This window comes from Gorilla gorilla, chromosome 12 (assembly GCF_029281585.2).
Source record: "Gorilla gorilla gorilla isolate KB3781 chromosome 12, NHGRI_mGorGor1-v2.1_pri, whole genome shotgun sequence".
Lineage (NCBI taxonomy): Eukaryota > Metazoa > Chordata > Mammalia > Primates > Hominidae > Gorilla > Gorilla gorilla.
This window is the reverse complement of record NC_073236.2, coordinates 13,715,594-13,742,559: the sequence shown is the minus strand read 5'-3', so window position 1 is coordinate 13,742,559 and position 26,966 is coordinate 13,715,594.

Sequence of the window (26,966 nt, the reverse complement as noted above, 5' to 3'; positions counted from 1 at the left end):
TCCATTCCATTCCATAGAATTCCATTCCATTCCATTCCATTCCATTGAATTCCATTCCATTCCATTCCATTCCATTGAATTCCATTCCATTCCATTCCATTCCATTGAATTCCATTCCATTCCATTCCATTCCATTCCATTCCATTCCATTCCATTCCATTCTACTGTTGTCCATTCCATTCCATTCCATTCCATTCCATTCCATTCCATTCCTTTCCATTCCTTTCCATTCCATTGCATTCCATTGCATTCCATTCCATTCCATTCCATTCCATTCCATTCCATTCCACTCCACACCACTCCAGTCCACTCCATTCCACTCCACTCCACTCCGGTACATTCCATTCCATTCCATTCCATTCCATTCCATTCCATGGAATTCCATTCCATTCCATTCCATTCCATTCCATTCCATTCCATTCCATTCCATTCCATTCCATTCCATTGAATTCCATTCCGTTCCATTCCATTCCATTGAATTCCATTCCATTCCATTCCATTCCATTCCATTCCATTCCATTGAATTCCGTTCCATTCCATTCCATTCCATTCCATTCCATCCCATTCCTTTCCATTCAATTCCATTCCGTTCTACTCGGGTTGATTCCATTCTATTCCATTCCATTCCATTCGATCCCATTTGATTCCATTCGATTCCATTCAATTCCATTCGATTCCATTCCATTCCACTCCATTCCATTCCATTGAATTCCATTCCATTCCATTCCATTCCATTCCATGGAATTCCATTCCATTCCATTCCATTCCATTCCATTCCATAGAATTCCATTCCATTCCATTCCATTCCATTGAATTCCGTTCCATTCCATTCCATTCCGTTCCGTTCCGTTCCGTTCCGTTCCGTTCCGTTGCGTTCCGTTCCGTTCCGTTGTGTTCCGTTCCGTTCTACTCGGGTTGATTCCATTCTATTCCATTCCATTCCAATCCATTCCATTCCATTCCATCGAATTCCATTCCATTCCATTACATTCCATTCCATTCCATTCCATTCCATTGAATTCCATTCCATTCCATTCCATTCCATTCCATTCCATTCCATTCCATTCCATTGAATTCCATTCCATTCCATTCCATTCCATGGAATTCCGTTCCATTCCATTCCATTCCGTTCCGTTCCGTCCCGTTCCGTTCCGTTCCTTTCCGTTGCGTTCCGCTCCGTTCTACTCGGGTTTATTCCATTCTATTCCATTCCATTCCATTCGATTCCATTCGATTCCATTCGATTCCACTCCATTCCATTCCATAGAATTCCATTCCATTCCATTCCATTCCATTGAATTCCATTCCATTCCATTCCATTCCATTGAATTCCATTCCATTCCATTCCATTCCATTGAATTCCATTCCATTCCATTCCATTCCATTCCATTCCATTCCATTCCATTCTACTGTTGTCCATTCCATTCCATTCCATTCCATTCCATTCCATTCCATTCCATTCCATTCCATTCCTTTCCATTCCATTGCATTCCATTGCATTCCATTCCATTCCATTCCATTCCATTCCATTCCATTCCATTCCACTCCACACCACTCCAGTCCACTCCATTCCACTCCACTCCACTCCGGTACATTCCATTCCATTCCATTCCATTCCATTCCATTCCATTCCGTGCTTCTCAGGTACATTCCGTTCCGTTCCATTCCATTCCATTCCATTCCATTCCGTTCCAGTGCACTCTACTCCACTCCACTCCACTCCACTCCGGTACATTCCATTCCATTCCATTCCATTCCATTCCATTCCATTTCCATTCCCATTCCATTTCCATTCCCTTTCCATTTCCATTCCCGTTTCTTTTCCATTCCCGTTCCATTTCCATTCCCGTTCCATTACCATTCCCGTTCCATTTCCATTCCCGATCCATTTCCATTCCCGTTCCTTTTCCATTCCCGTTCCATTTCCATTCCCGTTCCGTTACCATTCCCGTTCCATTTCCGTTCCCGTTCCGTTTCCGTTCCCGTTCCATTTCCGTTCTCGTTCCGTTTCCGTTCCCGTTCCATTTCCGTTCCCGTTCCATTTCCGTTCCCGTTCCATTTCCATTCCCGTTCCATTTCCATTCCCTTTCCATTTCCATTTCATTCCATTCCGTTCTGCTCGGGTACATTCCATTCCATTCCATTGCATTCCATTCCGTTCTGCTCCTGTCCATTCCATTCCATTCCATTCCATTCCATTCCGTTCTACTCGGGTAGATTCCATTCCATTCCATTCCATTCCATTCCATTCCATTCCATTCCATTGAATTCCATTCCATTCCATTCCATTCCATGGAATTCCGTTCCATTCCATTCCATTCCGTTCCGTTCCGTCCCGTTCCGTTCCGTTCCGTTCCGTTGCGTTCCGCTCCGTTCTACTCGGGTTGATTCCATTCTATTCCATTCCATTCCATTCGATTCCATTCGATTCCATTCTATTCCACTCCATTCCATTCCATAGAATTCCATTCCATTCCATTGAATTCCATTCCATTCCATTCCATTCCATTGAATTCCATTCCATTCCATTCCATTCCATTGAATTCCATTCCATTCCATTCCATTCCATTCCATTCCATTCCATTCCATTCCATTCCATTCCATTCTACTGTTGTCCATTCCATTCCATTCCATTCCATTCCATTCCATTCCATTCCTTTCCATTCCTTTCCATTCCGTTGCATTCCATTGCATTCCATTCCATTCCATTCCATTCCATTCCATTCCATTCCATTCCATTCCACTCCACACCACTCCAGTCCACTCCATTCCACTCCACTCCACTCCGGTACATTCCATTCCATTCCATTCCATTCCATTCCATTCCATGGAATTCCATTCCATTCCATTCCATTCCATTCCATTCCATTCCATTCCATTCCATTCCATTGAATTCCATTCCGTTCCATTCCATTCCATTGAATTCCATTCCATTCCATTCCATTCCATTCCATTCCATTCCATTGAATTCCGTTCCATTCCATTCCATTCCATTCCATTCCATCCCATTCCTTTCCATTCAATTCCATTCCGTTCTACTCGGGTTGATTCCATTCTATTCCATTCCATTCCATTCGATCCCATTTGATTCAATTCGATTCCATTCAATTCCATTCGATTCCATTCCATTCCACTCCATTCCATTCCATTGAATTCCATTCCATTCCATTCCATTCCATTCCATGCAATTCCACTCCATTCCATTCCATTCCATTCCATTCCATTCCATAGAATTCCATTCCATTCCATTCAATTCCATTGAATTCCGTTCCATTCCATTCCATTCCGTTCCGTTCCGTTCCGTTCCGTTCCGTTCCGTTGCGTTCCGTTCCGTTCCGTTGTGTTCCGTTCCGTTCTACTCGGGTTGATTCCATTCTATTCCATTCCATTCCAATCCATTCCATTCCATTCCATCGAATTCCATTCCATTCCATTACATTCCATTCCATTCCATTCCATTCCATTGAATTCCATTCCATTCCATTCCATTCCATTCCATTCCATTCCATTCCATTCCATTCCATTCCATTCCATTCCATTGAATTCCATTCCATTCCATTCCATTCCATGGAATTCCGTTCCATTCCATTCCATTCCGTTCCGTTCCGTCCCGTTCCGTTCCGTTCCTTTCCGTTGCGTTCCGCTCCGTTCTACTCGGGTTGATTCCATTCTATTCCATTCCATTCCATTCGATTCCATTCGATTCCATTCGATTCCACTCCATTCCATTCCATAGAATTCCATTCCATTCCATTCCATTCCATTGAATTCCATTCCATTCCATTCCATTCCATTCCATTGAATTCCATTCCATTCCATTCCATTCCATTGAATTCCATTCCATTCCATTCCATTCCATTCCATTCCATTCCATTCCATTCTACTGTTGTCCATTCCATTCCATTCCATTCCATTCCATTCCATTCCATTCCATTCCATTCCATTCCTTTCCATTCCATTGCATTCCATTGCATTCCATTCCATTCCATTCCATTCCATTCCATTCCATTCCATTCCATTCCACTCCACACCACTCCAGTCCACTCCATTCCACTCCACTCCACTCCGGTACATTCCATTCCATTCCATTCCATTCCATTCCATTCCATTCCGTGCTTCTCAGGTACATTCCGTTCCGTTCCATTCCATTCCATTCCATTCCATTCCGTTCCAGTGCACTCTACTCCACTCCACTCCACTCCACTCCGGTACATTCCATTCCATTCCATTCCATTCCATTCCATTCCATTCCATTTCCATTCCCATTCCATTTCCATTCCCTTTCCATTTCCATTCCCGTTTCTTTTCCATTCCCGTTCCATTTCCATTCCCGTTCCATTACCATTCCCGTTCCATTTCCATTCCCGATCCATTTCCATTCCCGTTCCTTTTCCATTCCCGTTCCATTTCCATTCCCGTTCCGTTACCATTCCCGTTCCTTTTCCGTTCCCGTTCCGTTTCCGTTCCCGTTCCATTTCCGTTCTCGTTCCGTTTCCGTTCCCGTTCCATTTCCATTCCCGTTTCAATTGCGTTCCCGTTCCATTTCCATTCCCGTTCCATTTCCATTCCCTTTCCATTTCCATTTCATTCCTTTCCGTTCTGCTCGGGTACATTCCATTCCATTCCATTGCATTCCATTCCGTTCTGCTCCTGTACATTCCATTCCATTCCATTCCGTTCCATTCCGTTCTACTCGGGTAGATTCCATTCCATTCCATTCCATTCCATTCCATTCCATTCCATTCCATTCCATTCCATTCCATTCCATTCTACTGGTGTCCATTCCATTCCATTCCATTCCATTCCATTCCATTCCATTCCATTCCATTGCATTCCATTCCATTCCATTCCATTCCATTCCGTTCCGTTCTACTCGGTTACATTCCATTCAATTCCATTCCATTCCGTTCTACTCGGGTATATTCCATTCCATTCCATTCCATTCCTTTCCATTCCATTGCATTCCATTGCATTGCATTGCACTCAATTCCATTCCATTCCATTCCATTCCATTCCATTCCATTCCATTCCATTCCGTTCCGTTCAACCCGGTTACATTCCATTCAATTACATTCCATTCCGTTCTACTCGGTTCCATTCCATTCCATTCCATTCCATTCCAATCCATTCCATTCCATTCCATTCCGTTCTACTCGGGTACATTGCATTCCATTCCATTCCATTCCATTCCATTCCATTCCATTCCATTCCATTCCGTTCTACTTTGGTACATTCCATTCCATTCCATTCCATTCCATTCCATTCCATTCCATTCCATTCCGTTCCATTCCATTCCATTCCGTTCTACTCGGGTTGATTCCATTCTATTCCATTCCATTCCATTCCATTCCATTCCATTCCATTCGATTCCATTCCATTCCATTCCATGGAATTCCATTCCATTCCATTCCATTCCATTGAATTCCATTCCATTCCATTCCATTCCATTCCATTCCATTCCATTCCATTGAATTCCATTCCATTCCATTCCATTCCATTCCATTCCATTCCATTCCATTCTACTGGTGTCCATTCCATTCCATTCCATTCCATTCCATTCCATTCCATTCCTTTCCATTCCATTGCATTCCATTGCATTCCATTCCATTCCATTCCATTCCATTCCACTCCACTCCACTCCACTCCACTCCATTCCACTCCACTCCACTCCGGTACATTCCATTCCATTCCATTCCATTCCATTCCGTTCCGTGCTTCTCAGGTACATGCCGTTCCGTTCCATTCCATTCCATTCCATTCCATTCCATTCCATTCCGTTCCAGTGCACTCTACTCCACTCCACTCCACTCCACTCCACTCCGGTACATTCCATTCCATTCCATTCCATTCCATTCCATTCCATTTCCATTCCCATTCCATTTCCATTCCCGTTCCATTTCCATTCCCGTTTCTTTTCCATTCCCGTTCCATTTCCATTCCAGTTCCATTACCATTCCCGTTCCATTTCCATTCCCGATCCATTTCCATTCCCGTTCCATTTCCATTCCCGTTCCATTTCCATTCCCGTTCCGTTACCATTCCCGTTCCATTTCCGTTCCCGTTCCGTTTCCGTTCCCGTTCCATTTCCGTTCTCGTTCCGTTTCCGTTCCCGTTCCATTTCCATTCCCGTTCCATTTCCGTTCCCGTTCCATTTCCATTCCCGTTCCATTTCCATTCCCTTTCCATTTCCATTTCATTCCATTCCGTTCTGCTCGGGTACATTCCATTCCATTCCATTGCATTCCATTCCGTTCTGCTCCTGTCCATTCCATTCCATTCCATTCCGTTCCATTCCGTTCTACTCGGGTAGATTCCATTCCATTCCATTCCATTCCATTCCATTCCATTCCATTCCATTCCATTCCATTCCATTCCATTCCATTCTACTGTTGTCCATTCCATTCCATTCCATTCCATTCCATTCCATTCCATTCCATTCCATTCCTTTCCATTCCGTTGCATTCCATTGCATTCCATTCCATTCCATTCCATTCCATTCCATTCCATTCCATTCCATTGAATTCCATTCCATTCCATTCCATTCCATTCCATTCCATTCCATTCCATTCCATTCCATTCTACTGTTGTCCATTCCATTCCATTCCATTCCATTCCATTCCATTCCATTCCATTCCTTTCCATTCCATTGCATTCCATTGCATTCCATTCCAGTCCATTCCATTCCATTCCATTCCATTCCATTCCATTCCATTCCACTCCACACCACTCCAGTCCACTCCATTCCACTCCACTCCACTCCGGTACATTCCATTCCATTCCATTCCATTCCATTCCATTCCATTCCGTGCTTCTCAGGTACATTCCGTTCCGTTCCATTCCATTCCATTCCATTCCATTCCGTTCCAGTGCACTCTACTCCACTCCACTCCACTCCACTCCGGTACATTCCATTCCATTCCATTCCATTCCATTCCATTCCATTCCATTCCATTTCCATTCCCATTCCATTTCCATTCCCGTTCCATTTCCATTCCCGTTTCTTTTCCATTCCCGTTCCATTTCCATTCCCGTTCCATTACCATTCCCGTTCCATTTCCATTCCCGATCCATTTCCATTCCCGTTCCTTTTCCATTCCCGTTCCATTTCCATTCCCGTTCCGTTACCATTCCCGTTCCATTTCCGTTCCCGTTCCGTTTCCGTTCCCGTTCCATTTCCGTTCTCGTTCCGTTTCCGTTCCCGTTCCATTTCCATTCCCGTTCCATTTCCATTCCCTTTCCATTTCCATTTCATTCCATTCCGTTCTGCTCGGGTACATTCCATTCCATTCCATTGCATTCCATTCCGTTCTGCTCCTGTCCATTCCATTCCATTCCATTCCATTCCATTCCGTTCTACTCGGGTAGATTCCATTCCATTCCATTCCATTCCATTCCATTCCATTCCATTCCATTCCATTCAACTGGTGTCCATTCCATTCCATTCCATTCCATTCCATTCCATTCCATTCCATTGCATTCCATTCCATTCCATTCCATTCCATTCCATTCCGTTCCGTTCTACTCGGTTACATTCCATTCAATTCCATTCCATTCCGTTCTAGTCGGGTAGATTCCATTCCATTCCATTCCATTCCTTTCCATTCCATTGCATTCCATTGCATTGCATTGCACTCAATTCCATTCCATTCCATTCCATTCCATTCCATTCCATTCCATTCCATTCCGTTCCGTTCAACTCGGTTACATTCCATTCAATTACATTCCATTCCGTTCTACTCGGTTACATTCCATTCCATTCCATTCCATTCCATTCCAATCCATTCCATTCCATTCCATTCCGTTCTACTCGGGTACATTCCATTCCATTCCATTCCATTCCATTCCATTCCATTCCATTCCATTCCATTCCATTCCATTCCATTCCGTTCTACTTTGGTACATTCCATTCCATTCCATTCCATTCCATTCCATTCCATTCCATTCCGTTCTACTCAGGTTGATTCCATTCTATTCTATTCCATTCCATTCCATTCCATTCCATTCCATTCCATTCCATTCCATTCCATAGAATTCCATTCCATTCCATTCCATTCCATGGAATTCCATTCCATTCCATTCCATTCCATTCCATTCCATTCCATTCCATTCCATTCCATTCCATTGAATTCCATTCCATTCCATTCCATTCCATTCCATTGAATTCCATTCCGTTCCATTCCATTCCATTGAATTCCATTCCATTCCGTTCCATTCCATTCCATAGAATTCCATTCCATTCCATTCCATTCCATTCCATTCCATTCCATTCCATTCCATTGAATTCCGTTCCATTCCATTCCATTCCATTCCATTCCATCCCATTCCATTCCATTCAATTCCATTCCGCTCTACTCGGGTTGATTCCATTCTATTCCATTCCATTCCATTCGATCCCATTTGATTCCATTCGATTCCATTCAATTCCATTCGATTCCATTCCATTCCACTCCATTCCATTCCATTGAATTCCATTCCATTCCATTCCATTCCATTCCATGGAATTCCATTCCATTCCGTTCCATTCCATTCCATTCCATAGAATTCCATTCCATTCCATTCCATTCCATTGAATTCCGTTCCATTCCATTCCATTCCGTTCCGTTCCGTTCCGTTCCGTTCCGTTCCGTTGCGTTCCGTTCCGTTCCGTTGTGTTCCGTTCCGTTCTACTCGGGTTGATTCCATTCTATTCCATTCCATTCCAATCCATTCCATTCCATTCCATCGAATTCCATTCCATTCCATTCCATTCCATTCCATTCCATTCCATTCCATTCCATTCCATTCCATTGAATTCCATTCCATTCCATTCCATTCCATTCCATTCCATTCCATTCCATTCCATTGAATTCCATTCCATTCCATTCCATTCCATGGAATTCCGTTCCATTCCATTCCATTCCGTTACGTTCCGTCCCGTTCCGTTCCGTTCCGTTCCGTTGCGTTCCGCTCCGTTCTACTCGGGTTGATTCCATTCTATTCCATTCCATTCCATTCGATTCCATTCGATTCCATTCGATTCCACTCCATTCCATTCCATAGAATTCCATTCCATTCCATTCCATTCCATTGAATTCCATTCCATTCCATTCCATTCCATTGAATTCCATTCCATTCCATTCCATTCCATGGAATTCCATTCCATTCCATTCCATTCCATTCCATTCCATTCCATTCCATTCCATTCTACTGTTGTCCATTCCATTCCATTCCATTCCATTCCATTCCATTCCATTCCTTTCCATTCCTTTCCATTCCATTGCATTCCATTGCATTCCATTCCATTCCATTCCATTCCATTCCACTCCACACCACTCCAGTCCACTCCATTCCACTCCACTCCACTCCGGTACATTCCATTCCATTCCATTCCATTCCATTCCATTCCATGGAATTCCATTCCATTCCATTCCATTCCATTCCATTCCATTCCATTCCATTCCATTCCATTCCATTCCGTTCCATTCCATTCCATTGAATTCCATTCCGTTCCATTCCATTCCATTGAATTCCATTCCATTCCATTCCATTCCATTCCATTCCATTCCATTCCATTGAATTCCGTTCCATTCCATTCCATTCCATTCCATTCCATCCCATTCCATTCCATTCAATTCCATTCCGTTCTACTCGGGTTGATTCCATTCTATTCCATTCCATTCCATTCGATCCCATTTGATTCCATTCGATTCCTTTCAATTCCATTCGATTCCATTCCATTCCACTCCATTCCATTCCGTTCCGTTCTACTCGGTTACATTCCATTCAATTCCACTCCATTCCGTTCTACTCGGGTAGATTCCATTCCATTCCATTCCATTCCTTTCCATTCCATTGCATTCCATTGCATTGCATTGCACTCAATTCCATTCCATTCCATTCCATTCCATTCCATTCCATACCATTCCATTCCATTCCATTCCGTTCCGTTCAACTCGGTTACATTCCATTCAATTACATTCCATTCCGTTCTACTCGGTTACATTCCATTCCATTCCATTCCATTCCATTCCAATCCATTCCATTCCATTCCATTCCGTTCTACTCGGGTACATTCCATTCCATTCCATTCCATTCCATTCCATTCCATTCCATTGCATTCCATTCCATTCCATTCCGTTCTACTTTGGTACATTCCATTCCATTCCATTCCATTCCATTCCATTCCATTCCATTCCATTCCATTCCGTTCTACTCAGTTTGATTCCATTCTATTCCATTCCATTCCATTCCATTCCATTCCATTCCATTCCATTCCATTCGATTCCATTCCATTCCATTCCATAGAATTCCATTCCATTCCATTCCATTCCATGGAATTCCATTCCATTCCATTCCATTCCATTCCATTCCATTCCATTCCATTCCATTCCATTGAATTCCATTCCATTCCATTCCATTCCATTCCATTGAATTCCATTCCGTTCCATTCCATTCCATTGAATTCCATTCCATTCCGTTCCATTCCATTCCATAGAATTCCATTCCATTCCATTCCATTCCATTCCATTCCATTCCATTCCATTCCATTGAATTCCGTTCCATTCCATTCCATTCCATTCCATTCCATCCCATTCCATTCCATTCAATTCCATTCCGTTCTACTCGGGTTGATTCCATTCTATTCCATTCCATTCCATTCGATCCCATTTGATTCCATTCGATTCCATTCAATTCCATTCGATTCCATTCCATTCCACTCCATTCCATTCCATGGAATTCCATTCCATTCCATTCCATTCCATTCCATGGAATTCCATTCCATTCCATTCCATTCCATTCCATTCCATAGAATTCCATTCCATTCCATTCCATTCCATTCCATTGAATTCCGTTCCATTCCATTCCATTCCGTTCCGTTCCGTTCCTTTCCGTTCCGTTCCGTTCCGTTGCGTTCCGTTCCGTTCCGTTGTGTTCCGTTCCGTTCTACTCGGGTTGATTCCATTCTATTCCATTCCATTCCAATCCATTCCATTCCATTCCATCGAATTCCATTCCATTCCATTCCATTCCATTCCATTCCATTCCATTCCATTGAATTCCATTCCATTCCATTCCATTCCATTCCATTCCATTCCATTCCATTCCATTCCATTCCATTCCATTGCTTTCCATTCCATTGCATTCCATTGCATTCCATTCCATTCCATTCCATTCCATTCCATTCCATTCCATTCCACTCCACTCCACTCCACTCCACTCCATTCCACTCCACTCCACTCCGGTACATTCCATTCCATTCCATTCCATTCCATTCCATTCCATTCCGTGCTTCTCAGGTACATTCCGTTCCGTTCCATTCCATTCCATTCCATTCCATTCCGTTCCAGTGCACTCTACTCCACTCCACTCCACTCCACTCCGGTACATTCCATTCCATTCCGTTCCATTCCATTCCATTCCATTCCATTTCCATTCCCATTCCATTTCCATTCCCGTTCCATTTCCATTCCCGTTTCTTTTCCATTCCCGTTCCATTTCCATTCCCGTTCCATTACCATTCCCGTTCCATTTCCATTCCCGATCCATTTCCATTCCCGTTCCTTTTCCATTCCCGTTCCATTTCCATTCCCGTTCCGTTACCATTCCCGTTCCATTTCCGTTCCCGTTCCGTTTCCGTTCCCGTTCCATTTCCGTTCTCGTTCCGTTTCCGTTCCCGTTCCATTTCCATTCCCGTTCCATTTCCGTTCCCGTTCCATTTCCATTCCCGTTCCATTTCCATTCCCTTTCCATTTCCATTTCATTCCATTCCGTTCTGCTCGGGTACATTCCATTCCATTCCATTGCATTCCATTCCGTTCTGCTCCTGTCCATTCCATTCCATTCCATTCCATTCCATTCCGTTCTACTCGGGTAGATTCCATTCCATTCCATTCCATTCCATTCCATTCCATTCCATTCCATTCCATTCAACTGGTGTCCATTCCATTCCATTCCATTCCATTCCATTCCATTTCATTCCATTCCATTGCATTCCATTCCATTCCATTCCATTCCATTCCATTCCGTTCCGTTCTACTCGGTTACATTCCATTCAATTCCATTCCATTCCGTTCTACTCGGGTAGATTCCATTCCATTCCATTCCATTCCTTTCCATTCCATTGCATTCCATTGCATTGCATTGCACTCAATTCCATTCCATTCCATTCCATTCCATTCCATTCCATTCCATTCCATTCCATTCCGTTCCGTTCAACTCGGTTACATTCCATTCAATTACATTCCATTCCGTTCTACTCGGTTACATTCCATTCCATTCCATTCCATTCCATTCCAATCCAATCCATTCCATTCCATTCCGTTCTACTCGGGTACATTCCATTCCATTCCATTCCATTCCATTCCATTCCATTCCATTCCATTCCGTTCTACTTTGGTACATTCCATTCCATTCCATTCCATTCCATTCCATTCCATCCCATTCCATTCCGTTCTACTCAGGTTGATTCCATTCTATTCCATTCCATTCCATTCCATTCCATTCCTTTCCATTCCATTCCATTCGATTCCATTCCATTCCATTCCATAGAATTCCATTCCATTCCATGGAATTCCATTCCATTCCATTCCATTCCATTCCATTCCATTCCATTCCATTCCATTGAATTCCATTCCATTCCATTCCATTCCATTCCATTGAATTCCATTCCGTTCCATTCCATTCCATTGAATTCCATTCCATTCCGTTCCATTCCATTCCATAGAATTCCATTCCATTCCATTCCATTCCATTCCATTCCATTCCATTCCATTCCATTCCATTCCATTGAATTCCGTTCCATTCCATTCCATTCCATTCCATTCCATTCCATCCCATTCCATTCCATTCAATTCCATTCCGTTCTACTCGGGTTGATTCCATTCTATTCCATTCCATTCCATTCGATCCCATTTGATTCCATTCGATTCCATTCAATTCCATTCGATTCCATTCCATTCCACTCCATTCCATTCCATTGAATTCCATTCCATTCCATTCCATTCCATTCCATGGAATTCCATTCCATTCCATTCCATTCCATTCCATTCCATAGAATTCCATTCCATTCCATTCCATTCCATTGAATTCCGTTCCATTCCATTCCATTCCGTTCCGTTCCGTTCCGTTCCGTTCCGTTCCGTTGCGTTCCGTTCCTTTCCGTTGTGTTCCGTTCCGTTCTACTCGGGTTGATTCCATTCTATTCCATTCCATTCCAATCCATTCCATTCCATTCCATCGAATTCCATTCCATTCCATTCCATTCCATTCCATTCCATTCCATTCCATTCCATTGCATTGAATTCCATTCCATTCCATTCCATTCCATTCCATTCCATTCCATTCCATTCCATTCCATTCCATTGAATTCCATTCCATTCCATTCCATTCCATGGAATTCCGTTCCATTCCATTCCATTCCGTTCCGTTCCGTCCCGTTCCGTTCCGTTCCGTTCCGTTGCGTTCCGCTCCGTTCTACTCGGGTTGATTCCATTCTATTCCATTCCATTCCATTCGATTCCATTCGATTCCATTCGATTCCACTCCATTCCATTCCATAGAATTCCATTCCATTCCATTCTATTCCATTGAATTCCATTCCATTCCATTCCATTCCATTGAATTCCATTCCATTCCATTCCATTCCATTGAATTCCATTCCATTCCATTCCATTCCATTCCATTCCATTCCATTCCATTCCATTCCATTCCATTCTACTGTTGTCCATTCCATTCCATTCCATTCCATTCCATTCCATTCCATTCCTTTCCATTCCTTTCCATTCCATTGCATTCCATTGCATTCCATTCCATTCCATTCCATTCCATTCCATTCCATTCCACTCCACACCACTCCAGTCCACTCCATTCCACTCCACTCCACTCCGGTACATTCCATTCCATTCCATTCCATTCCATTCCATTCCATTCCATGGAATTCCATTCCATTCCATTCCATTCCATTCCATGGAATTCCATTCCATTCCATTCCATTCCATTCCATAGAATTCCATTCCGTTCCATTCCATTCCATTGAATTCCATTCCATTCCGTTCCATTCCATTCCATAGAATTCCATTCCATTCCATTCCATTCCATTCCATTCCATTCCATTCCATTCCATTGAATTCCGTTCCATTCCATTCCATTCCATTCCATTCCATCCCATTCCATTCCATTCAATTCCATTCCGTTCTACTCGGGTTGATTCCATTCTATTCCATTCCATTCCATTCGATCCCATTTGATTCCATTCGATTCCATTCAATTCCATTCGATTCCATTCCATTCCACTCCATTCCATTCCATGGAATTCCATTCCATTCCATTCCATTCCATTCCATTCCTTTCCATTCCATTGCATTCCATTGCATTCCATTCCATTCCATTCCATTCCATTCCATTCCATTCCATTCCACTCCACACCACTCCAGTCCACTCCATTCCACTCCACTCCACTCCGGTACATTCCATTCCATTCCATTCCATTCCATTCCATTCCATTCCGTGCTTCTCAGGTACATTCCGTTCCGTTCCATTCCATTCCATTCCATTCCATTCCGTTCCAGTGCACTCTACTCCACTCCACTCCACTCCACTCCGGTACATTCCATTCCATTCCATTCCATTCCATTCCATTCCATTCCATTCCATTTCCATTCCCATTCCATTTCCATTCCCGTTCCATTTCCATTCCCGTTTCTTTTCCATTCCCGTTCCATTTCCTTTCCCGTTCCATTACCTTTCCCGTTCTATTTCCATTCCCGATCCATTTCCATTCCCGTTCCTTTTCCATTCCCGTTCCATTTCCGTTCCCGTTCCGTTTCCGTTCCCGTTCCGTTTCCGTTCTCCTTCCGTTTCCGTTCCCGTTCCATTTCCATTCCCGTTCCATTTCCGTTCCCGTTCCATTTCCATTCCCGTTCCATTTCCATTCCCTTTCCATTTCCATTTCATTCCATTCCGTTCTGCTCGGGTACATTCCATTCCATTCCATTGCATTCCATTCCGTTCTGCTCCTGTCCATTCCATTCCATTCCATTCCATTCCATTCCGTTCTACTCGGGTAGATTCCATTCCATTCCATTCCATTCCATTCCATTCCATTCCATTCCATTCCATTCCATTCCATTCCATTCAACTGGTGTCCATTCCATTCCATTCCATTCCATTCCATTTCATTCCATTCCATTGCATTCCATTCCATTCCATTCCATTCCATTCCATTCCGTTCCGTTCTACTCGGTTACATTCCATTCAATTCCATTCCATTCCGTTCTACTCGGGTAGATTCCATTCCATTCCATTCCATTCCTTTCCATTCCATTGCATTCCATTGCATTGCATTGCACTCAATTCCATTCCATTCCATTCCATTCCATTCCATTCCATTCCATTCCATTCCGTTCCGTTCAACTCGGTTACATTCCATTCAATTACATTCCATTCCGTTCTACTCGGTTACATTCCATTCCATTCCATTCCATTCCATTCCAATCCATTCCATTCCATTCCATTCCGTTCTACTCGGGTACATTCCATTCCATTCCATTCCATTCCATTCCATTCCATTCCATTCCATTCCATTCCATTCCGTTCTACTTTGGTACATTCCATTCCATTCCATTCCATTCCATTCCATTCCATTCCATCCCATTCCATTCCGTTCTACTCAGGTTGATTCCATTCTATTCCATTCCATTCCATTCCATTCCATTCCATTCCATTCCATTCCATTCGATTCCATTCCATTCCATTCCATAGAATTCCATTCCATTCCATTCCATTCCATTCCATTCCATTCCATTCCATTCCATTCCATTCCATTCCATTCCATTCCATTCCATTCCATTCCATTCCATTCCATTGAATTCCATTCCATTCCATTCCATTCCATTCCATTGAATTCCATTCCGTTCCATTCCATTCCATTGAATTCCATTCCATTCCGTTCCATTCCATTCCATAGAATTCCATTCCATTCCATTCCATTCCATTCCATTCCATTCCATTCCATTCCATTCCATTGAATTCCGTTCCATTCCATTCCATTCCATTCCATTCCATTCCATCCCATTCCATTCCATTCAATTCCATTCCGTTCTACTCGGGTTGATTCCATTCTATTCCATTCCATTCCATTCGATCCCATTTGATTCCATTCGATTCCATTCAATTCCATTCGATTCCATTCCATTCCACTCCATTCCATTCCATGGAATTCCATTCCATTCCATTCCATTCCATTCCATGGAATTCCATTCCATTCCATTCCATTCCATTCCATTCCATAGAATTCCATTCCATTCCATTCCATTCCATTGAATTCCGTTCCATTCCATTCCATTCCGTTCCGTTCCGTTCCGTTCCGTTCCGTTCCGTTGCGTTCCGTTCCGTTCCGTTGTGTTCCGTTCCGTTCTACTCGGGTTGATTCCATTCTATTCCATTCCATTCCAATCCATTCCATTCCATTCCATCGAATTCCATTCCATTCCATTCCATTCCATTCCATTCCATTCCATTCCATTCCATTGCATTGAATTCCATTCCATTCCATTCCATTCCATTCCATTCCATTCCATTCCATTCCATTCCATTGAATTCCATTCCATTCCATTCCATTCCATGGAATTCCGTTCCATTCCATTCCATTCCGTTCCGTTCCGTCCCGTTCCGTTCCGTTCCGTTCCGTTGCGTTCCGCTCCGTTCTACTCGGGTTGATTCCATTCTATTCCATTCCATTCCATTCGATTCCATTCGATTCCATTCGATTCCACTCCATTCCATTCCATAGAATTCCATTCCATTCCATTCCATTCCATTGAATTCCATTCCATTCCATTCCATTCCATTGAATTCCATTCCATTCCATTCCATTCCATTCCATGGAATTCCATTGCATTCCATGGAATTCCATTCCATTCCATTCCATTCCATTCCATTCCATGGAATTCCATTCCATTCCATTCCATTCCATTCCATTCCATTCCATTCCATTCCATAGAATTCCATTCCATTCCATTCCATTCCATTGAATTCCGTTCCATTCCATTCCATTCCGTTCCGTTCCGTTCCGTTCCGTTCCGTTCCGTTGCGTTCCGTTCCGTTCCGTTGTGTTCCTTTCCGTTCTACTCGGGTTGATTCCATTCTATTCCATTCCATTCCAATCCATTCCTTTCCATTCCATCGAATTCCATTCCATTCCATTCCATTCCATTCCATTCCATTCCATTCCATTCCATTCCATTGAATTCCATTCCACTCCATTCCATTCCATTCCATTCCATTCCATTCCATTCCATTGAATTCCATTCCATTCCATTCCATTCCATGGAATTCCGTTCCATTCCATTCCATTCCGTTCCGTTCCGTCCCGTTCCATTCCGTTCCGTTCCGTTGCGTTCCGCTCCGTTCTACTCGGGTTGATTCCATTCTATTCCATTCCATTCCATTCGATTCCATTCGATTCCATTCGATTCCACTCCATTCCATTCCATAGAATTCCATTCCATTCCATTCCATTCCATTGAATTCCATTCCATTCCATTCCATTCCATTGAATTCCATTCCATTCCATTCCATTCCATTGAATTCCATTCCATTCCATTCCATTCCATTCCATTCCATTCCATTCCATTCCATTCCATTCTACTGTTGTCCATTCCATTCCATTCCATTCCATTCCATTCCATTCCATTCCATTCCTTTCCATTCCATTGCATTCCATTGCATTCCATTCCATTCCATTCCATTCCATTCCATTCCATTCCATTCCACTCCACACCACTCCAGTCCACTCCATTCCACTCCACTCCACTCCGGTACATTCCATTCCATTCCATTCCATTCCATTCCATTCCATTCCATTCCGTGCTTCTCAGGTACATTCCGTTCCGTTCCATTCCATTCCATTCCATTCCATTCCGTTCCAGTGCACTCTACTCCACTCCACTCCACTCCACTCCGGTACATTCCATTCCATTCCATTCCATTCCATTCCATTCCATTCCATTTCCATTCCCATTCCATTTCCATTCCCGTTCCATTTCCATTCCCGTTTCTTTTCCATTCCCGTTCCATTTCCATTCCCGTTCCATTACCATTCCCGTTCCATTTCCATTCCCGATCCATTTCCATTCCCGTTCCTTTTCCATTCCCGTTCCATTTCCATTCCCGTTCCGTTACCATTCCCGTTCCATTTCCGTTCCCGTTCCGTTTCCGTTCCCGTTCCATTTCCGTTCTCGTTCCGTTTCCGTTCCCGTTCCATTTCCATTCCCGTTCCGTTTCCGTTCCCGTTCCATTTCCATTCCCGTTCCATTTCCATTCCCTTTCCATTTCCATTTCATTCCATTCCGTTCTGCTCGGGTACATTCCATTCCATTCCATTGCATTCCATTCCGTTCTGCTCCTGTCCATTCCATTCCATTCCATTCCATTCCATTCCGTTCTACTCGGGTAGATTCCATTCCATTCCATTCCATTCCATTCCATTCCATTCCATTCCATTCCATTCCATTCCATTCAACTGGTGTCCATTCCATTCCATTCCATTCCATTCCATTCCATTCCATTCCATTCCATTGCATTCCATTCCATTCCATTCCATTCCATTCCATTCCGTTCCGTTCTACTCGGTTACATTCCATTCAATTCCATTCCATTCCGTTCTACTCGGGTAGATTCCATTCCATTCCATTCCATTCCTTTCCATTCCATTGCATTCCATTGCATTGCATTGCACTCAATTCCATTCCATTCCATTCCATTCCATTCCATTCCATTCCATTCCATTCCGTTCCGTTCAACTCGGTTACATTCCATTCAATTACATTCCATTCCGTTCTACTCGGTTACATTCCATTCCATTCCATTCCATTCCATTCCAATCCATTCCATTCCATTCCATTCCGTTCTACTCGGGTACATTCCATTCCATTCCATTCCATTCCATTCCATTCCATTCCATTCCATTCCATTCCATTCCGTTCTACTTTGGTACATTCCATTCCATTCCATTCCATTCCATTCCATTCCATTCCATTCCATTCCGTTCTACTCAGGTTGATTCCATTCTATTCCATTCCATTCCATTCCATTCCATTCCATTCCATTCCATTCCATTCCATTCCATTCGATTCCATTCCATTCCATTCCATAGAATTCCATTCCATTCCATTCCATTCCATGGAATTCCATTCCATTCCATTCCATTCCATTCCATTCCATTCCATTCCATTCCATTCCATTGAATTCCATTCCATTCCATTCCATTCCATTCCATTGAATTCCATTCCTTTCCGTTCCATTCCATTCCATTGAATTCCATTCCGTTCCATTCCATTCCATTGAATTCCATTCCATTCCGTTCCATTCCATTCCATAGAATTCCATTCCATTCCATTCCATTCCATTCCATTCCATTCCATTCCATTCCATTGAATTCCGTTCCATTCCATTCCATTCCATTCCATTCCATTCCATCCCATTCCATTCCATTCAATTCCATTCCGTTCTATTCGGGTTGATTCCATTCTATTCCATTCCATTCCATTCGATCCCATTTGATTCCATTCGATTCCATTCAATTCCATTCGATTCCATTCCATTCCACTCCATTCCATTCCATTGAATTCCATTCCATTCCATTCCTTTCCATTCCATGGAATTCCATTGCATTCCATGGAATTCCATTCCATTCCATTCCATTCCATTCCATTCCATGGAATTCCATTCCATTCCATTCCATTCCATTCCATTCCATTCCATTCCATAGAATTCCATTCCATTCCATTCCATTCCATTGAATTCCGTTCCATTCCATTCCATTCCGTTCCGTTCCGTTCCGTTCCGTTCCGTTCCGTTGCGTTCCGTTCCGTTCCGTTGTGTTCCTTTCCGTTCTACTCGGGTTGATTCCATTCTATTCCATTCCATTCCAATCCATTCCTTTCCATTCCATCGAATTCCATTCCATTCCATTCCATTCCATTCCATTCCATTCCATTCCATTCCATTGAATTCCATTCCACTCCATTCCATTCCATTCCATTCCATTCCATTCCATTCCATTGAATTCCATTCCATTCCATTCCATTCCATGGAATTCCGTTCCATTCCATTCCATTCCGTTCCGTTCCGTCCCGTTCCATTCCGTTCCGTTCCGTTGCGTTCCGCTCCGTTCTACTCGGGTTGATTCCATTCTATTCCATTCCATTCCATTCGATTCCATTCGATTCCATTCGATTCCACTCCATTCCATTCCATAGAATTCCATTCCATTCCATTCCATTCCATTGAATTCCATTCCATTCCATTCCATTCCATTGAATTCCATTCCATTCCATTCCATTCCATTGAATTCCATTCCATTCCATTCCATTCCATTCCATTCCATTCCATTCCATTCCATTCTACTGTTGTCCATTCCATTCCATTCCATTCCATTCCATTCCATTCCATTCCATTCCATTCCATTCCATTCCATTCCTTTCCATTCCATTGCATTCCATTGCATTCCATTCCATTCCATTCCATTCCATTCCATTCCATTCCATTCCATTCCACTCCACACCACTCCAGTCCACTCCATTCCACTCCACTCCACTCCGGTACATTCCATTCCATTCCATTCCATTCCATTCCATTCCATTCCATTCCGTGCTTCTCAGGTACATTCCGTTCCGTTCCATTCCATTCCATTCCATTCCATTCCGTTCCAGTGCACTCTACTCCACTCCACTCCACTCCACTCCGGTACATTCCATTCCATTCCATTCCATTCCATTCCATTCCATTTCCATTCCCATTCCATTTCCATTCCCTTTCCATTTCCATTCCCGTTTCTTTTCCATTCCCGTTCCATTTCCATTCCCGTTCCATTACCATTCCCGTTCCATTTCCATTCCCGATCCATTTCCATTCCCGTTCCTTTTCCATTCCCGTTCCATTTCCATTCCCGTTCCGTTACCATTCCCGTTCCATTTCCGTTCCCGTTCCGTTTCCGTTCCCGTTCCATTTCCGTTCTCGTTCCGTTTCCGTTCCCGTTCCATTTCCGTTCCCGTTCCATTTCCGTTCCCGTTCCATTTCCATTCCCGTTCCATTTCCATTCCCTTTCCATTTCCATTTCATTCCATTCCGTTCTGCTCGGGTACATTCCATTCCATTCCATTGCATTCCATTCCGTTCTGCTCCTGTCCATTCCATTCCATTCCATTCCATTCCATTCCGTTCTACTCGGGTAGATTCCATTCCATTCCATTCCATTCCATTCCATTCCATTCCATTCAATTCCATTGAATTCCATTCCATTCCATTCCATTCCATGGAATTCCGTTCCATTCCATTCCATTCCGTTCCGTTCCGTCCCGTTCCGTTCCTTTCCGTTCCGTTGCGTTCCGCTCCGTTCTACTCGGGTTGATTCCATTCTATTCCATTCCATTCCATTCGATTCCATTCGATTCCATTCTATTCCACTCCATTCCATTCCATAGAATTCCATTCCATTCCATTGAATTCCATTCCATTCCATTCCATTCCATTGAATTCCATTCCATTCCATTCCATTCCATTGAATTCCATTCCATTCCATTCCATTCCATTCCATTCCATTCCATTCCATTCCATTCCATTCCATTCTACTGTTGTCCATTCCATTCCATTCCATTCCATTCCATTCCATTCCATTCCATTCCTTTCCATTCCTTTCCATTCCGTTGCATTCCATTGCATTCCATTCCATTCCATTCCATTCCATTCCATTCCATTCCATTCCATTCCACTCCACACCACTCCAGTCCACTCCATTCCACTCCACTCCACTCCGGTACATTCCATTCCATTCCATTCCATTCCATTCCATTCCATGGAATTCCATTCCATTCCATTCCATTCCATTCCATTACATTCCATTCCATTCCATTCCATTCCATTGAATTCCATTCCGTTCCATTCCATTCCATTGAATTCCATTCCATTCCATTCCATTCCATTCCATTCCATTCCATTGAATTCCGTTCCATTCCATTCCATTCCATTCCATTCCATCCCATTCCTTTCCATTCAATTCCATTCCGTTCTACTCGGGTTGATTCCATTCTATTCCATTCCATTCCATTCGATCCCATTTGATTCAATTCGATTCCATTCAATTCCATTCGATTCCATTCCATTCCACTCCATTCCATTCCATTGAATTCCATTCCATTCCATTCCATTCCATTCCATGCAATTCCATTCCATTCCATTCCATTCCATAGAATTCCATTCCATTCCATTCCATTCCATTGAATTCCGTTCCATTCCATTCCATTCCGTTCCGTTCCGTTCCGTTCCGTTCCGTTCCGTTGCGTTCCGTTCCGTTCCGTTGTGTTCCGTTCCGTTCTACTCGGGTTTATTCCATTCTATTCCATTCCATTCCAATCCATTCCATTCCATTCCATCGAATTCCATTCCATTCCATTCCATTCCATTCCATTCCATTCCATTGAATTCCTTTCCATTCCATTCCATTCCATTCCATTCCATTCCATTCCATTCCATTCCATTCCATTCCATTCCATTGAATTTCATTCCATTCCATTCCATTCCATGGAATTCCGTTCCATTCCATTCCATTCCGTTCCGTTCCGTGCCGTTCCGTTCCGTTCCTTTCCGTTGCGTTCCGCTCCGTTCTACTCGGGTTGATTCCATTCTATTCCATTCCATTCCATTCGATTCCATTCGATTCCATTCGATTCCACTCCATTCCATTCCATAGAATTCCATTCCATTCCATTCCATTCCATTGAATTCCATTCCATTCCATTCCATTCCATTGAATTCCATTCCATTCCATTCCATTCCATTGAATTCCATTCCATTCCATTCCATTCCATTCCATTCCATTCCATTCCATTCTACTGTTGTCCATTCCATTCCATTCCATTCCATTCCATTCCATTCCTTTCCATTCCATTGCATTCCATTGCATTCCATTCCATTCCATTCCATTCCATTCCATTCCATTCCATTCCATTCCACTCCACACCACTCCAGTCCACTCCATTCCACTCCACTCCACTCCGGTACATTCCATTCCATTCCATTCCATTCCATTCCATTCCATTCCGTGCTTCTCAGGTACATTCCGTTCCGTTCCATTCCATTCCATTCCATTCCATTCCGTTCCAGTGCACTCTACTCCACTCCACTCCACTCCACTCCGGTACATTCCATTCCATTCCATTCCATTCCATTCCATTCCATTCCATTCCATTTCCATTCCCATTCCATTTCCATTCCCTTTCCATTTCCATTCCCGTTTCTTTTCCATTCCCGTTCCATTTCCATTCCCGTTCCATTACCATTCCCGTTCCATTTCCATTCCCGATCCATTTCCATTCCCGTTCCTTTTCCATTCCCGTTCCATTTCCATTCCCGTTCCGTTACCATTCCCGTTCCATTTCCGTTCCCGTTCCGTTTCCGTTCCCGTTCCATTTCCGTTCTCGTTCCGTTTCCGTTCCAATTCCATTTCCGTTCCCGTTCCATTTCCGTTCCCGTTCCATTTCCATTCCCGTTCCATTTCCATTCCCTTTCCATTTCCATTTCATTCCATTCCGTTCTGCTCGGGTACATTCCATTCCATTCCATTGCATTCCATTCCGTTCTGCTCCTGTCCATTCCATTCCATTCCATTCCATTCCGTTCTGCTCCTGTCCATTCCATTCCATTCCATTCCATTCCATTCCGTTCTACTCGGGTAGATTCCATTCCATTCCATTCCATTCCATTCCATTCCATTCCATTCCATTCCATTCAACTGGTGTCCATTCCATTCCATTCCATTCCATTCCATTCCATTCCATTGCATTCCATTCCATTCCATTCCATTCAATTCCATTCCATTCCGTTCTACTCGGGTAGATTCCATTCCATTCCATTCCATTCCTTTCCATTCCATTGCATTCCATTGCATTGCATTGCACTCAATTCCATTCCATTCCATTCCATTCCATTCCATTCCATACCATTCCATTCCATTCCATTCCGTTCCGTTCAACTCGGTTACATTCCATTCAATTACATTCCATTCCGTTCTACTCGGTTACATTCCATTCCATTCCATTCCATTCCATTCCAATCCATTCCATTCCATTCCATTCCGTTCTACTCGGGTACATTCCATTCCATTCCATTCCATTCCATTCCATTCCATTCCATTGCATTCCATTCCATTCCATTCCGTTCTACTTTGGTACATTCCATTCCATTCCATTCCATTCCATTCCATTCCATTCCATTCCATTCCGTTCTACTCAGGTTGATTCCATTCTATTCCATTCCATTCCATTCCATTCCATTCCATTCCATTCCATTCCATTCGATTCCATTCCATTCCATTCCATAGAATTCCATTCCATTCCATTCCATTCCATGGAATTCCATTCCATTCCATTCCATTCCATTCCATTCCATTCCATTCCATTCCATTCCATTGAATTCCATTCCATTCCATTCCATTCCATTCCATTGAATTCCATTCCGTTCCATTCCATTCCATTGAATTCCATTCCATTCCGTTCCATTCCATTCCATAGAATTCCATTCCATTCCATTCCATTCCATTCCATTCCATTCCATTCCATTCCATTCCATTGAATTCCGTTCCATTCCATTCCATTCCATTCCATTCCATCCCATTCCATTCCATTCAATTCCATTCCGTTCTACTCGGGTTGATTCCATTCTATTCCATTCCATTCCATTCGATCCCATTTGATTCCATTCGATTCCATTCAATTCCATTCGATTCCATTCCATTCCACTCCATTCCATTCCATGGAATTCCATTCCATTCCATTCCATTCCATTCCATGGAATTCCATTCCATTCCATTCCATTCCATTCCATTCCATAGACTTCCATTCCATTCCATTCCATTCCATTCCATTGAATTCCGTTCCATTCCATTCCATTCCGTTCCGTTCCGTTCCGTTCCGTTCCGTTCCGTTGCGTTCCGTTCCGTTCCGTTGTGTTCCGTTCCGTTCTACTCGGGTTGATTCCATTCTATTCCATTCCATTCCAATCCATTCCATTCCATTCCATCGAATTCCATTCCATTCCATTCCATTCCATTCCATTCCATTCCATTCCATTGAATTCCATTCCATTCCATTCCATTCCATTCCATTCCATTCCATTCCATTCCATTCCATTCCATTCCATTCCTTTCCATTCCATTGCATTCCATTGCATTCCATTCCATTCCATTCCATTCCATTCCATTCCATTCCATTCCACTCCACTCCACTCCACTCCACTCCATTCCACTCCACTCCACTCCGGTACATTCCATTCCATTCCATTCCATTCCATTCCTTTCCATTCCGTGCTTCTCAGGTACATTCCGTTCCGTTCCATTCCATTCCATTCCATTCCATTCCGTTCCAGTGCACTCTACTCCACTCCACTCCACTCCACTCCGGTACATTCCATTCCATTCCATTCCATTCCATTCCATTCCATTCCATTTCCATTCCCATTCCATTTCCATTCCCGTTCCATTTCCATTCCCGTTTCTTTTCCATTCCCGTTCCATTTCCATTCCCGTTCGATTACCATTCCCGTTCCATTTCCATTCCCGATCCATTTCCATTCCCGTTCCTTTTCCATTCCCGTTCCATTTCCATTCCCGTTCCGTTACCATTCCCGTTCCATTTCCGTTCCCGTTCCGTTTCCGTTCCCGTTCCATTTCCGTTCTCGTTCCGTTTCCGTTCCCGTTCCATTTCCATTCCCGTTCCATTTCCGTTCCCGTTCCATTTCCATTCCCGTTCCATTTCCATTCCCTTTCCATTTCCATTTCATTCCATTCCGTTCTGCTCGGGTACATTCCATTCCATTCCATTGCATTCCATTCCGTTCTGCTCCTGTCCATTCCATTCCATTCCATTCCATTCCATTCCGTTCTACTCGGGTAGATTCCATTCCATTCCATTCCATTCCATTCCATTCCATTCCATTCCATTCCATTCAACTGGTGTCCATTCCATTCCATTCCATTCCATTCCATTCCATTTCATTCCATTCCATTGCATTCCATTCCATTCCATTCCATTCCATTCCATTCCGTTCCGTTCTACTCGGTTACATTCCATTCAATTCCATTCCATTCCGTTCTACTCGGGTAGATTCCATTCCATTCCATTCCATTCCTTTCCATTCCATTGCATTCCATTGCATTGCATTGCACTCAATTCCATTCCATTCCATTCCATTCCATTCCATTCCATTCCATTCCATTCCATTCCATTCCATTCCATTCCGTTCCGTTCAACTCGGTTACATTCCATTCAATTACATTCCATTCCGTTCTACTCGGTTACATTCCATTCCATTCCATTCCATTCCATTCCAATCCATTCCATTCCATTCCATTCCGTTCTACTCGGGTACATTCCATTCCATTCCATTCCATTCCATTCCATTCCATTCCATTCCATTCCGTTCTACTTTGGTACATTCCATTCCATTCCATTCCATTCCATTCCATTCCATCCCATTCCATTCCGTTCTACTCAGGTTGATTCCATTCTATTCCATTCCATTCCATTCCATTCCATTCCATTCCATTCCATTCCATTCCATTCCATTCCATTCCATTCCATTCCATTGAATTCCATTCCGTTCCATTCCATTCCATTGAATTCCATTCCATTCCGTTCCATTCCATTCCATAGAATTCCATTCCATTCCATTCCATTCCATTCCATTCCATTCCATTCCATTCCATTCCATTCCATTCCATTGAATTCCGTTCCATTCCATTCCATTCCATTCCATTCCATTCCATCCCATTCCATTCCATTCAATTCCATTCCGTTCTACTCGGGTTGATTCCATTCTATTCCATTCCATTCCATTCGATCCCATTTGATTCCATTCGATTCCATTCAATTCCATTCGATTCCATTCCATTCCACTCCATTCCATTCCATTGAATTCCATTCCATTCCATTCCA